The following is a 20897-nucleotide window of genomic DNA, read 5'->3' as shown; positions in this document are numbered from 1 at the left end:
CATGCTACCAATAATTTATTATATTTCACCAGATGTATGTCCTTGAACCGACTACATTAAATCACACTTGCTAATGTCAGCCTGCAGTACCCCAGTCGGCCTTTAACTTGAAAAACTCCATGAGAGGGGGCAGCACTGAGCTAGCCTGCAACATCATTTCCTAGAATAGCTTAAACTGCCCATGCAATGTTTCCAAAAACTCTTCCATGTAGCAAGATTGCGACACGCTGAAATGACACTTCCTGATCATCAAATGCGCCACTGAGCATTCTCATAGGAAACTATGGGGTGACGTCATTGATGGCTTTGTCCATATTGTTTTTACAGTCTATGCACTCAACACATTTCTGCTCTATCCCATATACACAAACACAAACAATCTTACACAGTTTCTCTCAAACGTTCTATTGTGTGCAATCTTATGCTCCAAGAGCTGATAAAGCGAACGCCACAATCAAGAGAAGGAAGACATGAAATGATAAGAGAAAGAGAGGCTGGGAGTGCTTTTCTTAAACGAGGAGAGGAGGAGGGGATTCAGAGTGTGATTACTTACATGCTGATAGAAAGCATCCATAGATCCATCTCTTCGCCTTCACACCTTTATTTTTTTATTTTAAATGTTTACCTTTATTTAACCAGGTAAGCCAGTTGAGAACAAGTTCTCATTTACAACTGCGACCTGGCCAAGATAAAGCAAAGCAGTGCAATAAAAACAACAACACAGAGTTACATATGGGATAAATAAAACGTACAGTCAAAAACACAATAGAAAATCTATATACAGTGTGTGCAAATGGAGGTAAGGCAATAAATAGGCCACAGTGCAAAATAATTACAATTACAAATAATTACACCTCCTCTCTGTTCGACTCTGTCTCTCTTTCCTCTCACCCTCTCTCTGTATATAATCTCATTGGGGTAAAGATATGAAGATTATATTATTTTAACGTTAATATGACTTGTATAAACATACTGTATACAGGTACACTACCGGTCAAAAGATTTAGAACACCTACTCATTCAATGTTTTTTCTTTACTTTTACTATTTTCTACATTGTAGAATAATAGTGAAGACATCAAAACTATGACATAACACATATGGAATCATGTAGTAACCCAAAAAGTGTTAAACAAATCAAAACACATTTTATATTTGAGATTCTTCAAATAGCCACCCTTTGCCTTGATGACAGCTTTGCACACTCTTGGCATTCTCTCAACCAGCTTCACCTGGAATGCTTTTCCAACAGTCTTGAAGGAGTTCCTACATATGCTGAGCACTTGTTGGCTGCTTTTCCTTCACTCTGCTGTCCGACTCATCCCAAACCATCTCAATTTGGTTGAGGTCGGGGGATTGTTGAGGCCAGGTCATCTGATGCAGCACTCCATCACTCTCCTTCTTGGTAAAATAGCCCTTACACAGCGTAGGTGTGTTGGGTCATTGTTCTGTTGAAAAACAAATGATAGTCCCACTAAGCCCAAACCAGATGGGATGGCGTATCACTGCAGAATGCTGTGGTAGCCATGCTGATTAAGTGTGCCTTGAATTCTAAATAAATCACAGACAGTGTCACCAGCAAAGCACCCCCACACCATAATACCTCCTCCTCCATGCTTAATGGTGGGAAATACACATGCAGAGATAATCCGTTCACCCACACCGCGTCTCACAAAGACACAGCGGTTAGAACCAAAAATCTCAAATTTGGACTCCAGACCAAAGGACAAATTTCCACCGGTCTAATGTCCATTGCTCGTGTTTCTTGGCCCAAGCATGTCTCTTCTTGTTATTGGTGTCCTTTAGTAGTGGTTTCTTTGCAGCAATTCGACAATGAAGGCCTGATTCACACAGACTCCTCTGAACAGTTGATGTTGAGATGTGTCTGTTACTTGAACTCTGTGAAGCATTTATTTGGGCTGCAATTTCTGAGGCTGATAACTCTAATGAACTTATCCTCTGCGGCAGAGGTAACTCTGGGTCTTCCATTCCTGTGGCAGTCCTCATGAGAGCCAGTTTCATCATAGCGCTTGATGGTTTTTCCGACTGCACTTGAAGAAACGTTCAAAGTTCTTGAAATGTTCCGTATTGACTGACCTTCATGTCTTAAAGTAATGATGGACTTTCGTTTCTCTTTGCTTATTTGAGCTGTTCTTGCCATAATATTACACAAATTAACTTATAAGAAGGCACACCTGTTAATTGAAATGCATTCCAGGTGACTACCTCATGAAGCTGGTTGAGAGAATGCCAAGAGTATGCAAAAGCTGTCATCAAGGCAACGGGTGACTATTTGAAGAATCTCAAATATAAAATATATTTGATTTGTTTAACACTTTTTTGGTTACTACATGATTCCATATGTGTTATTTCATAGTTTTGATGTCTTCACTATTATTCTACAATGTAGAAAATAGTAAAAATAAAGAAAAACTCTTGAATGAGTAGGTGTTCTAAAACTTTTGACCAGTGGTGTACATCTATGGAACTACTCTCAATATTGTGCACACACTCCTTTACACTCACAGATATTAACACACACACGCACGCGCACACACACACTCTTACACGTTCAAGGAGATGGTCTTGCGTCCCTGCTGTGATCAGGCAAGGCGACAGCTTGTACTCCATATATGGATCTCTTTTTAACCTGCTTCTTCTCAACTGACATGGCCAAAGGGCTCCTCCAAGAAGTGAAGGAAAGTTAAACATGGAGTGCGGCCCAAATGGCACCCTAATCTCCATAGGGCTCTTGTCAAAAGTAGTGCACTATATAGGGAATAGGGTGCCATTTGGGACACATCCAAGGCATCATGGTATAACAGCCTTCACACCAATATGGTGATTTTACCTCTGACAAGAAAGAGAACAACTGGTGGGCCAAAGACCTCGTGCTGCACACCTTTAAGGTACTGTGGAGTACGACTCTCCATGGTACGGTTTGATATGACTCTCCATGGTATGGTGGAGTACGACTCTCCATGGTACGGTGGAGTACGACTCTCCATGCTACGCTGGGGTACGACTCTCCATGGTATGGTGGAGTATGACTCTCCATGGTATGGTGGAGTATGACTCTCCATGGTATGGTGGAGTACGACTCTCCATGGTATGGTGGAGTATGACTCTCCATGCTACGGTGGAGTGCGACTCTCCATGGTATGGTGGAGTACGACTCTCCATGGTATGGTGGAGTACGACTCTCCATGGTACGGTGGAGTATGACTCTCCATGCTACGGTGGAGTGCGACTCTCCATGGTATGGTGGAGTATGACGCTCCATGGTACGGTGGAGTACGACTCTCCATGGTATGGTGGAGTGCGACTCTCCATGGTACGGTGGAGTACGACTCTCCATGGTATGGTGGAGTGCGACTCTCCATGGTACGGTGGAGTATGACTCTCCATGGTACGCTGGGGTACGACTCTCCATGGTACAGTGGAGTACGACTCTCCATGGTACGCTGGGGTACGACTCTCCATGGTACGGTGGAGTACGACTCTCCATGGTACGCTGGGGTACGACTCTCCATGGTATGATGAGGTACGACTCTCCATGGTACGGTGGGGTATGACTCTCCATGGTATGGTGAAGTGCGACTCTCCGTACCCAGAAGAGGGGTACAGTGCCTTGCAAAAGTATTCATCCCCCTTGGCGTTTTTCCTATTTTGTTGCATTACAACCTGTAATATAAATGGAATTTTATTTGGATTTCATGTAATGGACATACACAAAATAGTCCAAATTGGTGAAGTGAAATGAAAAAAATAACTTGTTTCAAAAAAATTCCACAAAATAAATTACGGAAAAGTGGTGCGTGCATATGTATTCATCCCCTTTGCTATGAAGCCCCTAAATAAGATCTGGTGCAACCAATTACCTTCAGAAGTCACATAATTAGTTAAATAAAGTGTGTGCAATCTAAGTGCCACATGATCTCAGTATATATACACCTGTTCTGAAAGGCCCCAGAGTCTGCAACACCACTAAGCAAGGGGCAACACCAAGCAAGCGGCACCATGAAGACCAAGGAGCTCTCCAAACAGGTCAGGGACAGAGTTGTGGAGAAGTACAGATCAGGGTTGGTTATAAAAGAATATCAGAAACATGGACATCCCACGGAGCACCATTAAATCCATTATAAAAAAATTGAAAGAATATGGCACCACAACAAACCTGCCAAGAGAGGGCCGCCCACCAAAACTCATGGACCAGGCAAGGAGGGCATTAATCAGAGAGGCAACAAAGAGACCAAAGATAACCCTGAAGGAGCTGCAAAGCTCCACAGCGGAGATTGGAGTATCTCCCCATCATAGGACCACTTTAAGCCGTACACTCCACAGAGCTGGGCATTACAGAAGAGTGGCCAGAATAAAGCCATTGCTTACAGAAAAAAATTAGCAAACACGTTTGGTGTTTGCCAAAAGGCATGTGGGAGACTCCCCAAACATATGGAAGAAGGTACTCTGGTCAGATGAGAGTAAAATTGAGCTTTTTGGCCATCAAGGAAAACGCAAACCCAACACCTCTCATCACCTCGAGAACACCATCTCCACAGTGAAGCATGGTGGTGGTAGCGTCATGCTGTGGGGATGTATTTCATCGGTAGGGACTGGGAAACTGGTCAGAATTGAAGGAATGACGGATGGCGCTAAATACAGGGAAATTCTTGAGGGAAACCTGTTTCAGTCTTCCAGAGATTTGAGACTGGGACGGAGTTTCACCTTCCAGCAGGACAATGACCCTAAGCATACTGCTAAAGCAACACTCGAGTGGTTTAAGGGGAAACATTTAAATTTCTTGGAATGGCCTAGTCAAAGCCCAGACCTCAATCCAATTGATAATCTGTGGTATGACTTAAAGATTGCTGTACACCAGCGGAACTCATCCAACTTGAAGGAGCTGGAGCAGTTTTGCCTTGAAGAATGGGCAAAAGTCCCAGTGGCTAGATGTGCCAAGCTTATAGAGACATACCCCAAGAGACTTGCAGCTGTAATTGCTGCAAAAGGTGGCTCTACAAAGTGTTGACTTTGGGGGGGGTGAATAGTTATGCACGCTCCAGTTTTCTTGTTTGTTTCAGAATAAAAAATATTTTGCATCTTCAAAGTGGTAGGCATGTTGTGTAAATCAAATGATACAAACCCCACCAAAATCCATTTAAATTCCAGGTTGTAAGGCAACAAAATAGGAAAAATGCCAAGGGGGGTGAATACTTTCGCAAGCCAATGTATGTGTGGACGATTTAATGAAATACAGTTTTGTGTACACTATGCCACTTATTTACATTTTAGTCATTTAGCAGACGCTCTTATCCAGAGCAACTTACAGTTAGGCAGGTAGCTTAGTGGTTAAGAGCGTTGTGCCAGTAACCGAAAGGTCGCTGGTTCTAATCCCCGAGCCGACTAGGTGAAAAATCTGTCGATGTGCCCTTGAGCAAGGCACTTAACCCTAATTGCTCCTGTAAGTCGCTCTGGATAAGAGCGTCTGCTAAATGACCAATTATTTATTTATTATTATTATTAGTTAGTGAGTGCATACATTTTCATACTGGCCCCCCGTGGGAAACGAACCCACAACCCTGGCGTTGCAAGCGCCATGCTCTACCAACTGAGCTACACGGGGCCTTATATAAGGTAACCTAATGGGGAAAGGATGGAGCTGTAGCAAGCTTCTTCAAATGCTCCTTCCTCCTCCTCTGTCATTTTCTATCTCATCTCATTACAGATCTACGACTACCCCACATTTCACCCACCTGAGGTCAATGCTGTGTGTTTGGGAAGCGGGTGAAAGAGCTTTTGTATTTAAATGAATCTCTACAATTTGTACAAAATGCCCCCAATACCCCATCCTCAAATATTACTATGTTGGTTTCTCTCACTTGCACAGTAGAATATATATTTTTTCCATATTTATACCAAAATAGAAGAAGAAAAAATGGCATTTAGAAACATTTTATAGTATTTTTATATGGAGTTGTGGACCAAAGGTTGAGAGTTTTGGGTGACATTCACTTTTACAATTCAATGTTCTGAGGCTTCTGTGTCCAGGTTCAACTATTGTTGAGTTGTGTTGAGTTTTGATCTAGCAGGCTGTTGTCGTAGACTAGGACTGCGTCCTAAATGGCACCCTATCCACTATATAGTGCACTACTTTTGACCAGAGTCTTATGGGCTTATAGGGAATAGGGTGCCATTTGGGAGGTAGTCATGATGTGCTCTGGGGTGGTCGAGAGGAGGATATGGTTTACTCTAAAGTTTCACGAGCTCTTGGGGGGAACGGCATACATTTATCAAGAGATGCAGATCGAGGAGGATGTTGGCCAATATGGTACTCTACTTTGTAGTGTGATGATGGTTAGTGTACTCTTCAGTTTGATGCTAGCTATGGTACAGTTTTGATGTTGGTAGTGAGTGACCAATGGTGGTGCTGTCCAGTCGCCTGTAGGTATAATATAGTATTTGTTACTTTGCTTTACCCCATTTTGTATTGGGTACAGTGGTCTGTAGTGGTGGATGTGTAGGCCTACACACAGTGGCTAACCTGTGGCTGTAGGTAAACTCTGGTCATGTCATCCACCCTCATTATTTCACTTAAGACGTTGACAATCATTGTTGATCGAACATAAAATATAATAACAATAATATATGCCATTTAGCAGACGCTTTTAGCCAAAGTAATTTACAGTCATGCGTGCATACATTTTATGTATGGGTGGTCCCGGGAATCGAACCCACTATGGAGGAGAGTGGAGGGCCAGATGTTCCATCCCAAATTGCACCCTATTCCCTATATAGTGCCCTACTTTTAACCAGAGCCCTATGGGTCCTGATCAAAAGTAGTGAACTACATAGGGAATAGGGTGCCATTTGGGATGCATACAGGAGGACAAGTTACTCATGCTGGAGGAAGGAGGTGGCAAAGTCCATCTGTAGGGGCCGTGTTTCAATACTCTACTGTGACTTTTGTGCATCCCAAATGGCACCCTTTAGAATTACATATAGAACCCATATATTACATACAGGATCTCAGAGCCCTATTCCCTATATAGTACACTACTTTTGCTCAGATCCTTATGGGCCCTGGTCAAAAGTATTGCACTACATAAGGAATAGGGTGCCATTTGGGATGTTATAATGTTGCTGCCAGCCACGGATCAGAAGAGTGAGAAACGTCCTTCTTAGATCTCTGTTTCTACTAGAGTCCTCTTGCCTTTCTTCTATATAACTTCTTCCAGCTCTTACCTTTCCTTCCAAATGAAAACATAGGAGTAGATTAGAGAATATTGCTGTAAATAAACATGTGTTTGATGGGGCGGGGTTGGTAGGACGGGAGGGATGGGGATAGGGGCCCTCTGTTCAAAAGATATAGCTTCATTCATAAACTTGTTACAGTCTTTTTACTTCCTCATCCATTTTATTTTCAAAATAAATGCCTTCCCTGTATGAAATCTGTTTTTTAATCAGCATATTATATTCATGGTATTATTATGTCACCAACGAAGGGATGATTGAGGTTATACTAGAGTATTTAAACTTTTATACACATACTGTATCCTTTACTTCGTTTTTTATTTATGTGTGTATGTAACGGGGGTTATTATCATAGAAAGACCATGGAAATCTATTCCCTATATAGTGCACTGCTTTACACCAGGGCCCAAAGGACTCTGGTCAGTACTAGTGCACTATGAATGGAATAAGTTGCCATTTGGTACGTAGGGAGTGGTGATACATGTATGTGGCCAAAATGACTGCACAACCAGGCCACACCAGGCGGGATAGATGTCTATCCTACCCAGGCTGAACCCAGGCCAGGCCCTGGTCTCTGGTCCTTGGTCCCAGTGGACAGCACTAAGGTGCTCTGAACTGTTTTGTGCTATCCCTGATCAGCACTGACTGATGTACATGGTTTGGTAGCAGTCTTGTGTTTGGAATCTCTAATCTAATGGGTGCCAAAAGACTGTGCAAAAAAACTAAAATGAACAAATCAGACAAATAAATGCAGCAGCCATTTGTGTGTGTGTGTGTGTGTATGACCTGTAACCCTAATGTTTTGATCTGTTTGTGTGTGTGTAGAAAGGAGATGTTGGGCTGTGAAGAAAATGTAGGAAAGGGACAGATGACAGACGGAGAGACAGAGGGGTGGGCTTCATCCCAAATGGTACCCTATTGCCAACATAGTGCACTACTTTTGACCAGAGCCCATAGGTGCCATTTGGGATGCAGGCATGGAGCCATCATGTGGCCTTAGGACATGTTGAGTGTGTTTATGCTCCAAGAACGTCCATGATTGAGATTTGGTATACGTCCCAAATGGCACCCTATTCCCTGTATAGTGCACTACTTTTGACTAGAGCCTTGTGGGCCCTGGTAAAAAGAAGTGCACTATATAGGGAATAGGGTGCCATTTGGGTTGGCATGAGTGTATTTCTTCCATATCATACGTTCACAATTATTTTATATTATTTCATTGCTCCGATAGGACTGTATACCCTGTATTATTGTTTTTATGATTTAACATTAAGTAATGCTCCTCTGTATAATGGTGCTTCTTGATTATGTTATTTTACAAAAACAAAGAAATTATCAAAATGTGCTTTTATTTAAATTTTTGTTTGTTTTATTTAATATTTGTTTAAATTGTATGTAATTATTTTTCCACAGTATTGCAGAAAATAAAATGACACAGCCTTCATAAGAACAAGAATAAACTGCCTTATTTCACATTTAAATACAATTAAATGCTCACCAAGAATCACACAACAAACACACAATGTGTATCTGAAATGGTACCCTATTCCCTATGTAGTGAACTACTTTTGACATGTGTCCTAAATGGCATCCTATTCCCTATATATTGCACTACTATTGACCAGAGCCCGCTCTATTACCCATGATTGGCACCATATTCCCTATATAGTGTACTACTTTTGACCTGGGCCCATAGGGTAGTGCCCCATATAGGGAATAGGATGCCATTTGGGACATATTCATAGACACAAGGACAGATTCCCACACACTCTTAGACAAAAAGGGTTCGAAAAGGGTTCTTCGGCTGTCCCAATAGGAGAACCCTTTTTGGTTCCAGGTAGAACCCTTTTTGATTCCAGTTAGAACTCTTTAAGGTTCTGTGATGGAAAATGTTATATTTGTGCTTTTCTATTAACCAATTTCTGTGTTCTATGTTTGTGCTTTTCTAATAACCAATTTCTGTGATCATGCAAGTGATTGATTGAATGAATCCTCACTATCAGTATCTGCAATTTGCCAGTACGCCCAGACCCTTGTTTTGAGAACGAAAGATATTTAAGTTTTAAGGTCTCAGCTTAGAGAGAAGAAGCCTCATGAGGTACTGGTCTGTCACATGCATGACCCAGTATTGGTCGGTCACATGAATGATGAATTAATTATGAATGATGAATAAGCTAAATCATGCAAATATAACTTGTCTGCAGTATATAAGAGAACTAACGGGACTGCCCCGGTAGAGCTCCTGATTGACATGTGTACTTGGTGCATTGAGTTGGTTGGAACCTCTCCAGCGTGCTGATAATAAAGAATTATTCATTTAAGATCGATATGGAGTGTCCCTGTGTAGAATTTCCACAACAGTTCCATGTAGAACCCTTTGTGGAAAGGGTTTTACATGGAACCCAAAAAGAAACCAAAAAAGGTTTTTCAAAGGGTTCTCCTTTTGAAGAACCGTTTTAGGTTCTATATACACTATACAGTATATAAAAAGTATGTGGACACCCCTTCAAATTAGCGGATTTGTCTATTTCAGCCACACCCGTTACTGACAGGTTTATAAAATCGAGCACACAGCCATGCAATCTCCATAGACATACATTGCCAGTAGAATGGCCTTACTGTCATAGGATGCCACCTTCCATCAAGTCAATTCATAACATTTCTGCCCTGCTAGAGCTGCCCTGTCAACTGTAAGTGCTGTTATTCTGAAGTGGAAACGTCTAGGCCACACAAGCTCACAGAACGGGACCGCCGAGTGCTGAAGTGCGTAGCGTGTAAAAATTGTCTGTCCTCGGTTACGACACTAACTGCCGACTTCCAAATTGCCTCTGGAAGCAACGTCAGCACAAGAACTGTTCATCAGGAGCTTCATGATATGAGTTTCCATGGCCGAGCAGCCGCACACAGGCCTAAGATCACCATGCGCAATGGCAAGCATCGGCTGGAGTGGTGTATAGCTCGTTGCCATTGGACTCTGGAGTAGTGGAAACGCGTTCTCTGGAGTGATGAATCACGCCGACAGATGAATCTGGGTTTGGCGGATGCCAGGAGAACGCTACCTGCCCGAATGCATAGTGCCAACTGTAAAGTTTGGTGGAGGAGGAATAATGGTCTGGGGCTGTTTTTCATGGTTTGGGCTATGCCCCTTAGTTCCAGTGAAGGGACATCTTAATGCTACAGCAAACAATGACATTTTAGATGATTCTGTGCTTCCAACTTTGTAGCAACAGTTTGGGGAAGGCCCTTTCCTGTTTCAGCATGCCAATGCCCCCGTGTACAAAACGAGGTCCATACAGAAATGGTTTGTCGAGTTCAGTGTGGAAGAACTTGACTGGCCTGCACAGAGCCCTGACCTCAACCCCATCAACCACCTTTGGGATGAATTGGAACGCCGACTGCGAAGCAGGCCTAATCGCCCAACATCAGTGCCCGACTTCACCTATGCTCTTGTGGCTGAATGGAACCAAGTCCCCACAGCAATGTTCCAACATCTAGTGGAATGCCTTTCCAGAATAGTGTAGGCTGTTATAGCAGCAAATGGGGGGCCAATTCCATATTAATTGGGGGCCGAGTGGTGAAGCGGTCTAAGGCACTGCATCGCAGTTCTAGACGCGTAACTACAGACCTGGGTCCGATCCCGGGCTGTATCACAACCGCCCGTGATCGGGAGCCCCATAGGGCGGCGCACAATTTGGCCCAGCGTCATCCGGGTTTGGACAGGGTAGGCCATCATTGTAAATAAGAATTTGTTCTTAACTGACTTGCCTACTTAAATAAAGGTAAAATAAAAAATGCCCATGATTTTGGAATGAGATGTTCCAGCAGGTGTCCACATACTTTTGGTCATGTAGTGTAGCACCTTTTTTTCTAAGAGTGCAGTAAATAGTGTTCATAGCATTTCTGTAAGCAGTACATTCAGAAAAGTCTTTGCAGATAACCACAGCCCCCTTCTCCGACACCAACAGGAGAGGGGGGGGGGGGGGGGGGGGGCAGAGAGAGAGAGAGAGAGAGAGAGAGAGAGAGAGAGAGAGAGAGAGAGAGAGCAGGGGAGCAAGACTCATAGGGAGAGAGAGAGAGAGAGAGAGAGAGAGAGAGAGAGAGAGAGAGAGAGAGAGAGAGAGAGAGAGAGAGCAATAGAAAGGGGGACAGACAGAGATGGAGGGAGGGAGCGAGAGGGAGGGATAGAGAGAGAGAAAGAAAGAGTTCGCAGGGAAGCAAGAGAAAGGGATAGAGACAGACAGAGAGATAGCAGGAGAGATAGAGAGAGCAAGAGGTGGAGAGGAGGGGTGACTCATCCTGGGTGGTGTAGCTGTCATTATGCTAAAGCCCTGAGCTTCCCTCTCCTCAGTCTCCCTCTCCTCTTCTCAGTCCCCCTCTCCTCTCCTTCCCTCTCCTCCAGCCCAGTGAGGAATAGTGACTGGAATAACCTTCAGCATTTCACTCTCGTTCAGATGCGGATATTGTGAATCATACGGACTGTCACCATTTTCATATGTTGCACCGTTCAGCTGTGGTGTGGAAATATTTCAAAGTGATGTAATGCATTCCAAGACATTTGTCCTTTGCACCTCCTCTGTCCCTCTAAAGATTATGTCCCAGTCTCAGGGAGGGAGGTAGGCAGGGTTGCTGGCTGGTCCTTCTCTAATATGCAGTGTGCTTCTACCATCTAGTGGTGTAACAAATGTAATGACCGAAAGAGGACAGGAGAGAATTGACTCCACAGAACTTGGTGGCACCTTAATTGGGGAGGACGGGCTCGTGGTAATGGCTGGAGCGGAATAGGTGGAATGGTATCAAATACATCAAACACATGGTTTCCATATGTTTGATGCTATTCTATTTATTCTATTAAATTCACGTTAAATAAAGTTTGATTTGATTTAGTCCTATTCGATTTTTGGTTGAGATGGAGATGTGAATCCAAAATATAAATTATTAATTTGTAGACAAACTGGAATTGAAGCCAGACTAAGTCCTGTGTGGCTCAGTTGGTAGAGCATGGTGCTTGCGACTCCAGGGTTGTGCGTTCAATTCCCATGGGGGACCAGTAGGGGAAAATGTTTGTTTTTTAAATCCACTTACTACTGTAAGTCGCTCTGGATAAGAGCATCTGCTAAATGACTAAAATGTAAATATTTTGAGGGAGCGTGCAATTGGCATGCTGACTGCAGCAATGTCCACCAGAGCTGTTGCCAGAGAATTTTATTTTAATTTCTCTACCATAAGCTGCCGCCAACGTCGTTTTAGAGAATTTGGCAGTATGTCCAACCGGCCTTACAACGGCAGACCACGTGTATAGTATTGTGTAGGCGAGCGGTTTGCTGATGTCAACTTTGTGAACAGAGTGCCCCATGGTGGAGGTGGGGTTATGGTATGGGCAGACATAAGCTACGGACAACGAACACAATAGAATTTTATCGATGGCAATTTGAATGTACAGAGATACGGTGACAAGATCCTGAGGCTCATTGTTGTGCCATTAATCTGTCGCCATCACCTCATGTTCCAGCATGATAATTCACGGCCCCATGTCGCAAGGATCTGTAGCCATATCGAGGAAAACCAAAGTTCCAAAGGCTGGGCCTAATAAAGTGTATAAGAGGTCATACAATACGTTTTGTAGTGATTCCTATGTTGTTGATGTAAATAATATTTGTTGGTCTGTGGTGTGTAATGAGAAGCAACCAGACGCTGCACTTGACACAATTATGAAATTGCTTATTTTACACGGATCCCCGTGGATTGATGAGGAATTGAAAAACTGTATGGTTGAGAGGGAAGTGGCAAAAGAAATGGCAAATAAGTCTGGCTGTACAACCGATTGTCAATGTACTGCAAATTGAGAAATCATGTGACTAAACTGAATAGAAAGAAGAAGAAACTACACTATGAAACAAAGATAAATGACATTCATTAATTTAATCAGATGGCTCATTCATCACAAAGCCCACTGATATTGCCAACTACTTTAATTATTTTTTCATTGACAAGAATAGTAAACTTAGGCACGACATGCCAGCAACAAACGCTGACACTACACATCCAAGTATATCTGACCAAATTATGAAAGACAAGCATTGTAATTTTGAATTCCGTAAAGTGAGTGTGGAAAAGGTGAAAAAAGGATAGTTGTCTATCAACAATGACAAGCCACTGGAGTCTGACAACTAGGATGGAAAATTACTGAGGATAATAGCGGACGATATCTTTAACCTCTACGGGATCGGTGTCCCATATACGGGACAGTTGAGCTAACGTGCGCTAATGTGATTAGCATGACTGTTGTAAGTAACAGCAAACTTTCCAGGACATAGACATGTCTTTTGTGGGCAGAAAGCTTACATTCTTGTTAATCTAACTGTCCAATTTACAGTAGCTATTACAGTGAAAAAATACCATGCTATTGTTTGAGGAGAGTGCACAACAACAGATAACTTAGCACGGCAACTGGTTTGATACATTCACCTCTGAAGGTAAATAATGTACTTACATTCAGTAATCTTGCTCTGATTTGTCATCCTGAGATCCAGAGATAAAATGTAGCATAGTTTTGTTTGATAAAATCTATTTTTATATTCAAATGTAGGAACTAGGCTCTACAGTTTGAACCCTTGCTGTCTCTGGCTCCACACCCACCCCTCCCGGCCATCTAGATGTGTGAAAGTTGTTGTATCAGCTAATGATCCATCATGTATGACATTCCTGGGAGTGTGTAAACTTACATTTTGTATTACCATATCATTTTTGTATGTTCTCTATATTTATGTACTTGAAAATGTATCAAAATGTAATTGATACAATAGGGCGGCAGGTAGCTTAGTGGGTAAGAGCGTTGTGCCAGTAACCGAAAGGTTGCTGGTTTTAATCCCTGAGCTGACTAGGTGAAAAATCCGTCGATGTGTCCTTAAGCAAGGCACTTAACCCTAATTGCTCCTGTAAGTCGCTCTGGATAAGAGCGTCTGCTAAATGACAAAAAATATTATAATAATAATAATAATTCGGCACATTTGGGCAGACTTGATACAAAATAGTCCAGTATTGCAATGCTTCACTGGATCAATCTGAAACTTTGCACACACACTTAACAAAGAGCTGCAGTTAGTTTCAGAATGGGTGGCAAGGAATGAGTTAGTTCCTAAATATTTCAAAAACTAAAAGCATTGTATTTGGGACAAATCATTCACTAAACCCTAAACCTCAACCAAATCTTGTAATGAATAATGTGGAGTAGGCCTAACGAACAGCAAAAGCACTAGCCTATGTCAATCTACTATCCCCCATAGTACAAAAGTTGACCTATTCAAATAAATATTCCAAACACAGTCTGGGACAGTTGTGGGATGGGATAGATCCCACATTTATACAACCACTAGCATCTAAAAAACGTTGTTAAGCAATGAGGCTGACAAAATAGATCAGAATGTTTAGCTTAAAATGTTGATAAACTATTAGGCTATTTCTTCACATTATAAGCGCAGCATATGCTAGTTAGGCTCTAAACCTGTTGTAAAGCTGATGAATGTGCTTTATTTTAAGAAGTTATTTGGCCACTTTAGTTGTGATACAAACCTTATAAAAAACATATAGGCCTATGGGCTAGGCTATATGAGGTGTCAGACTATGATTTGAAAAAGTCGCAAAAAAAAGGCATGCATTTTTTGCCTTACTATACACAAGCTGGGCCTCATTCACAAGTGATAATATATCATTCACAAGTGATAGGCTAATATTGTCACCAATCAGACTATTCTTGATTTAATCATGTCTTTACATATACTAAATAATATATGTGTGAAATTAGTTTTGATTTAGAATGGACCATTCATGCACCTTTCGGAATAGGGGCAGGGGGAAAAAATACATGTAATCTATGCACTTAAATAGCGAATGGAGGACGCTTTCCCCTAGTTCATTTTCATGCCAGCCAGGTAGGCTACACTCATGTCTCCTGAGTGGCGCAGTGGTCTAAGGCGCCGCATCGCAGTGCTAACTGTGCCACTAGAGATCCTGGTTTGAATCCAGGCTCTGTCGCAGCTGGCCGTGACCGGGAGACTCATGGGCGGCGCACAATTCGTCCAGGGTAGGGGAGGGAATGGCCGGCAGGGAGGTAGCTCAGTTGGTAGAGCATGGTGTTTGCAACGCCAGGGTTGTGGGTTCGATTCCCATGGGGTATGAAAATTAAAAAAGAATAATGTATGCACTAACTGTAAGTCGCTCTGGATAAGAGCGTCTGCTAAATGATGTAAATGTAATGTTGTAAAGAGAAGAAATGTGCTCAATATTTGAAAGTTGAGAAATAAATATAGTAGGCCTAGCCTATAGAAAGCTGATGGGATCTGCTTTTTAATAGAGGTTATCACTCTGTTTTCTCACATAATTGCATAGCCTATGGAAATGTCGCGCAACATGAGCTCATGGGCTCTCATGAAGTGTTTGATTAGATTTTCGATTACATTTGCATTGATGTCAGGGTGATTAGAGGGACAATAGAGTGCTGAGTACCAGGCAGTTAGCAAGTTAACAAGTTTTGTAGACTACTAATGAACTTCAGCAGCATCAGCGCTTGGAAAAGCCTAATTACCGTGACTAAACGGTCACGTGGAATTTGACTGCCATCATGACTCGTGACCGTTGGTGTGGAGGTAATACGATCACCGTAACAGCCCTAGTCACAATACGTTAACAAATTACTTTGAAACAATGTTTCAGTGGGATGCGTCAAGTAGTTGATGTATAAGTCAATACATTGCATTCAATGCAAAAAAGATGGTGATAAAGCTGCAATGGGTAAATTGGTGAGAGACTCAGACAGACACAGACAACATAAAGTGGATATTAGAGAACATCCTTACTGTTTAACCTCACTTCTTGGACAGACCAGAGCCATTTTAGAAACTGTTCTTCGTCCTGTAAGCATTACATGGCAACACAGGAATTTTCATAGTGCACAGGGCTGTGGGCCACAGACCAATGTGGACAAGAGTAGGGGTAGAAACATCTCCTTTATAGTGAAAGCATTGCATGAATCTATCATCATATTTGTAGGTCTGAGAAAAATATAATTTTATTAACATTTCATGCAATTCTACGTCATTTTACATATTAGCTGAATCTTTTTTAATACCACACAAATTACCGAAATTACAGGCTAAGAATGGACAGAGAGATAGGCCTATGTGCATTTCATCATATTTCCCCAATGCCAAATCAGTGTGTCTTGTTTGCAACTAAACTGTCCCTGTTTGCAAATAATTAAATCAGAGACATCCTTAGCAATCTCAGCATGGTATTTTCAAAAGTTAGGCCTACCTTTCCATCCCAGACAGTAGGCCTACCGACACAGAAAGTTGCAAGCTTTAACTGCTGGCTACTTTTGTCCGTTGCTTAAACCAACGAGAGAAGGTCAAAAGTGTTTCCCTAACAGCTGTCTGGGTTTTAAAATCTTATATTGTACAGAAAGCTGTAGCTTAATCAATTGATAGTGACATAATTAGATTACTTCCGAAGCAAAGTACATTTTTTGTCGTCTCGGCTATAGAAGGTTGTAGCTCAGCCTCTGAATGTCCAAGAAACAAAACAATCCCATATGCATTGGAGTCATGAATTTCCCGGGAATTTTACAGCTTGTTTCTATTTTCTTCAAAATCTTAAACTAACAGTGGGTAGGCCTGTGCTTTTTGCCATTTACTTTAATTAAAGGTAGGCCTAAGGCATACTGTCTCATTCTCCTTCAATTCGGGTCCTGGTTTTAACTTAACAGCTCTTCACTGACACAGAGGTAGGCTATTTGAAGAGTGCATGGTGGGTGGAAGAATTGGCAGACAAATGTACAGTTGAAGCCGGAAGTTTACATACACTTAGGTTGGAGTCATTAAAACTCGTTTTTCAACCACTCCACAAATTTCTTGTTAACAAACTATAGTTTTGGCAAGTCGGTTAGGACATCTACTTTGTGCATGACACAAGTAATTTTTCCAACAATTGTTTACAGACAGATTATTTCACTTATAATTCACTGTATCACAATTTCAGTGGGTCAGAAGTTTACATACACTAAGTTGACTGTAACTTTAAACATCTTGGAAAATTCCAGAAAATGATGTCATGGCTTTAGAAGCTTGATAGGCTAATTGACATAATTTGAGTCAATTGGAAATGTACGTGTGGATGAATTTCAAGGCCTACCTTCAAACACAGTGCCTCTTTGCTTGTCATCATGGGAAAATGAAAATAAATTAGCCAAGACCTCAGAAAAAAAATGGTATACCTCCACAAGTCTGGTTCATCCTTGGGAGCAATTTCCAAATGCCTGAAAGTACCACGTTCATCTGTACAAAAAATAGTATGCAAGTATAAACACCATGGGACCACGCAGCCGTCATACCGCTCAGGAAGGAGATGCGTTCTGTGTCCTAGAGATGAACGTACTTTGGTGCGAAAAGTGCAAATCAATACTAGAACAACAGCAAAGGACCTTGTGAAGATGCTGGAGGAAACAGGTACAAAATTATCTATATCCACAGTAAAACAAGTCCTATATCAACATAACCTGAAAGGCCGCTCAGCAAGGAAGAAGCCACTGCTCCAAAAACGCCATAAAAAAGCCAGACTACGGTTTGCAACTGCACATGGGGACAAAGATCGTACTTTTTGGAGAAATGTCCTCAGGTCTGATGAAACAAAAATATAACTGTTTGGCCATAATGACCATCGTTATGTTTGGAGGGAAAAGGGGGTGCCTTGCAAGCCGAAGAACACCATCCCAACCGTGAAGCACAGGGGTGGCAGCATCATGCTGTGGGGGTGCTTTGCTGCAGGAGGGACTGGTGCACTTCACAAAATAGATGGCATCATGAGGAAGGAAAATGATGTGGATATATTGGAGCAACATCTCAAGACCTCAGTCAGGAAGTTAAAGCTTGGTCGCAAATGGGTCTTCCAAATGGACAATGACCCCAAGCATACTTCCAAAGTTGTGGCAAAATGGCTTCAGGACAACAAAGTCAAGGTATTGGAGTGGCCATCACAAAGCCCTGACCTCAATCCTATAGAAAATGTGTGGGCAGAACTGAAAAAGCGTGTGCAGGCAAGTAGGCCTACAAACCTGACTCAGTTACACCAGCTCTGTCAGGAGGAATGTTCCAAAATTCACCCAACTTATTGTGGGAAGCTTGTGGAAGGCTACCCAAAACATTTGACCCAAGTTAACAATGTAAAGGCAATGCTACCAAATACTAATTAAGTGTATGTAAACTTCTGACCCACTGGGAATGTGATGAAAGAAATAAAAGCTTAAATAAATAATTCTCTCTACTATTATTCTGACATTTCACATTCTTAAAATAAAGTGGTGATCCTAACTGACCTAAGACAGGGAATTTATACTAGGATTAAATGTCAGGAATTGTGAAAAACTGAGTTTAAATGTATTTGGTTAAGGTGTATGTAAACTTCCGACTTCAACTTTAGAAGCCTAAAGCCTAATTTTGTCTGTCAAACAGGTAGGCCTACCTCTTATTTCTTGAAGTGGAACTGACAGCGTTTTAACTTCTTTGCAGATATGAAACAAACAGACAATCATAATATCACTACAAAATATTTACAATTTCCAGTTTATGGATCAAAACCAACTTTATAAGAGGTTTTAAAAATAAGTTATATTTGACTCAGAATTCCATGAGTAAGGCATTATTGGCAGAATAGATGGAGTTCAATAGTCCAGCACAGTGGACGTGTCATAATACCCATAAAACCTAGCGGTCAAACACGGAAATAGTTCCAATAGTTTTTCCACCATTCATTTTTCACATAGTGAATTTTACAACACTTCAAATTAAGTATGTGTTTGGTGTTGGCTTACCTTGGCGTGACGTATTGATAACCATGTAATTCTCTCTCGGACAAGGTGAGTTTTATAAATATATTCGCCTCAATTTACTCTCAAAAATTTGAAATGCTAATTAGCAACAGAGAAGACCTCAGCAAGACTACAAATTCCTGCTGGAGGCTCCTGTATGTCATCTCTAGCTGACACTGTCAGCTTCCGTTCATCAGCGCGATCAGAGACCTGCGCCCAATCCATGATGAATCCATGTGCTGTATTGAAATTAATTGAATAAAGTGTTAAACTTCTTCCGTCCCCTTTCTCTGTCTTAGCTAGCTACTGACTACACTTTAACTGGCTAGTTAGCAAAGCAACTAGATCAAAAAATGATTTTGTATTATTTAGCCTAGATAATTGTTTGTACAATATGTAAACTTTGGTGTCTATTTCATACCTTATGGCATTTTTCAAGGATGCGCATAACTGTATTAAAAGGGGAGAAGACCACTAAAAGTCTGGTCATATGGAGAAGTGCAGCTATAGTGAGAGACAACTGACCGGTTTGGTCAGCGCAAGCATGAGGGATAAAGTTAATCCTGTGTCGGTGAGTGTAGCTATTAAGTTAAGTTTGAGCATCTTACCAATACAATGTGTTCTATACAGCAGTCAACATTCTACAAGAAAAGAGCCACTTAATCAATTATATAATCATTAACCAGATTACCCTGGATTCCAGATTCGATGAATGATAACTCAGTTCTAGAATGTTGTCATTGATGAGAATGTATAAAAAAATATATTGCCATTTAGAATTGACTTTGTTTAGACATCCAGCCTGTATTGTAGTTTCATGACCAGAGACAAATCTTCAAAAGCACAGTATTTATTTATTAGGAGTGGTACATGCATTCACACAGTCTTGATTTATAGGACCCTTCCCACTATATGATTGATATGTCAAGTGATAAAAGTGATCAATTAAAAGTTTATGTTAAAACTGCACTTGTCCTCATGTGAAAATTACAGTTCATTAAATATTCTACAGCTGTAATGTCATCATCAAATCAAACTTGATTTATATAGCACATTTCTTACAACAAATGCATTTCAAGGTGTTCAAAATCATGCATTGAAAGGCATGTGGCACTTAACATCCTTCCACTTGGCAGTTATCTAGAGGTGACCAGTATTTGGTTTTAAATAATAGGGGTTAACATGATTTTTGAATGACTACCTCATCTCTGTACAGTGAAGGAAAAAAGTATTTGATCCCCTGCTGATTTTGTACGTTTGCCCACTGACAAAGAAATGATCATTCTATAATTTTAATAGTAGGTTTATTTGAACAGTGAGAGACAGAATAACAACAAAAAATCCAGAAAAACGCATGTCAAAAATGTTATAAATTGATTTGCATTTTAATGAGGGAAATAAGTATTTGACCCCCTCTCAATCAGAAAGATTTCTGGCTCCCAGGTGTCTTTTATACAGGTAACGAGCTGAGATTAGGAGCACACCCTTAAAGGGAGTGCTCCTAATCTCAGCTTGTTACCTGTATAAAAGACACCTGTCCACAGAAGCAATCAATCAATCAGATTCCAAACTCTCTACCATGGCCAAGACCAAAGAGCTCTCCAAGGATGTCAGGGACAAGATTGTAGACCTACACAAGGCTGGAATGGGTTACAAGACCATCGCCAAGCAGCTTGATGAGAAGGTGACAACAGTTGGTGCGATTATTCGCAAATGGAAGAAACACAAAATAACTGTCAATCTCCCTCGGCCTGGGGCTCCATGCAAGATCTCACCTCGTGGAGTTGCAA

This window comes from Coregonus lavaretus (assembly GCF_964263955.1).
Source record: "Coregonus lavaretus genome assembly, chromosome: 19".
NCBI lineage: Eukaryota > Metazoa > Chordata > Actinopteri > Salmoniformes > Salmonidae > Coregonus > Coregonus lavaretus.
This window is presented reverse-complemented; position numbering follows the sequence as displayed.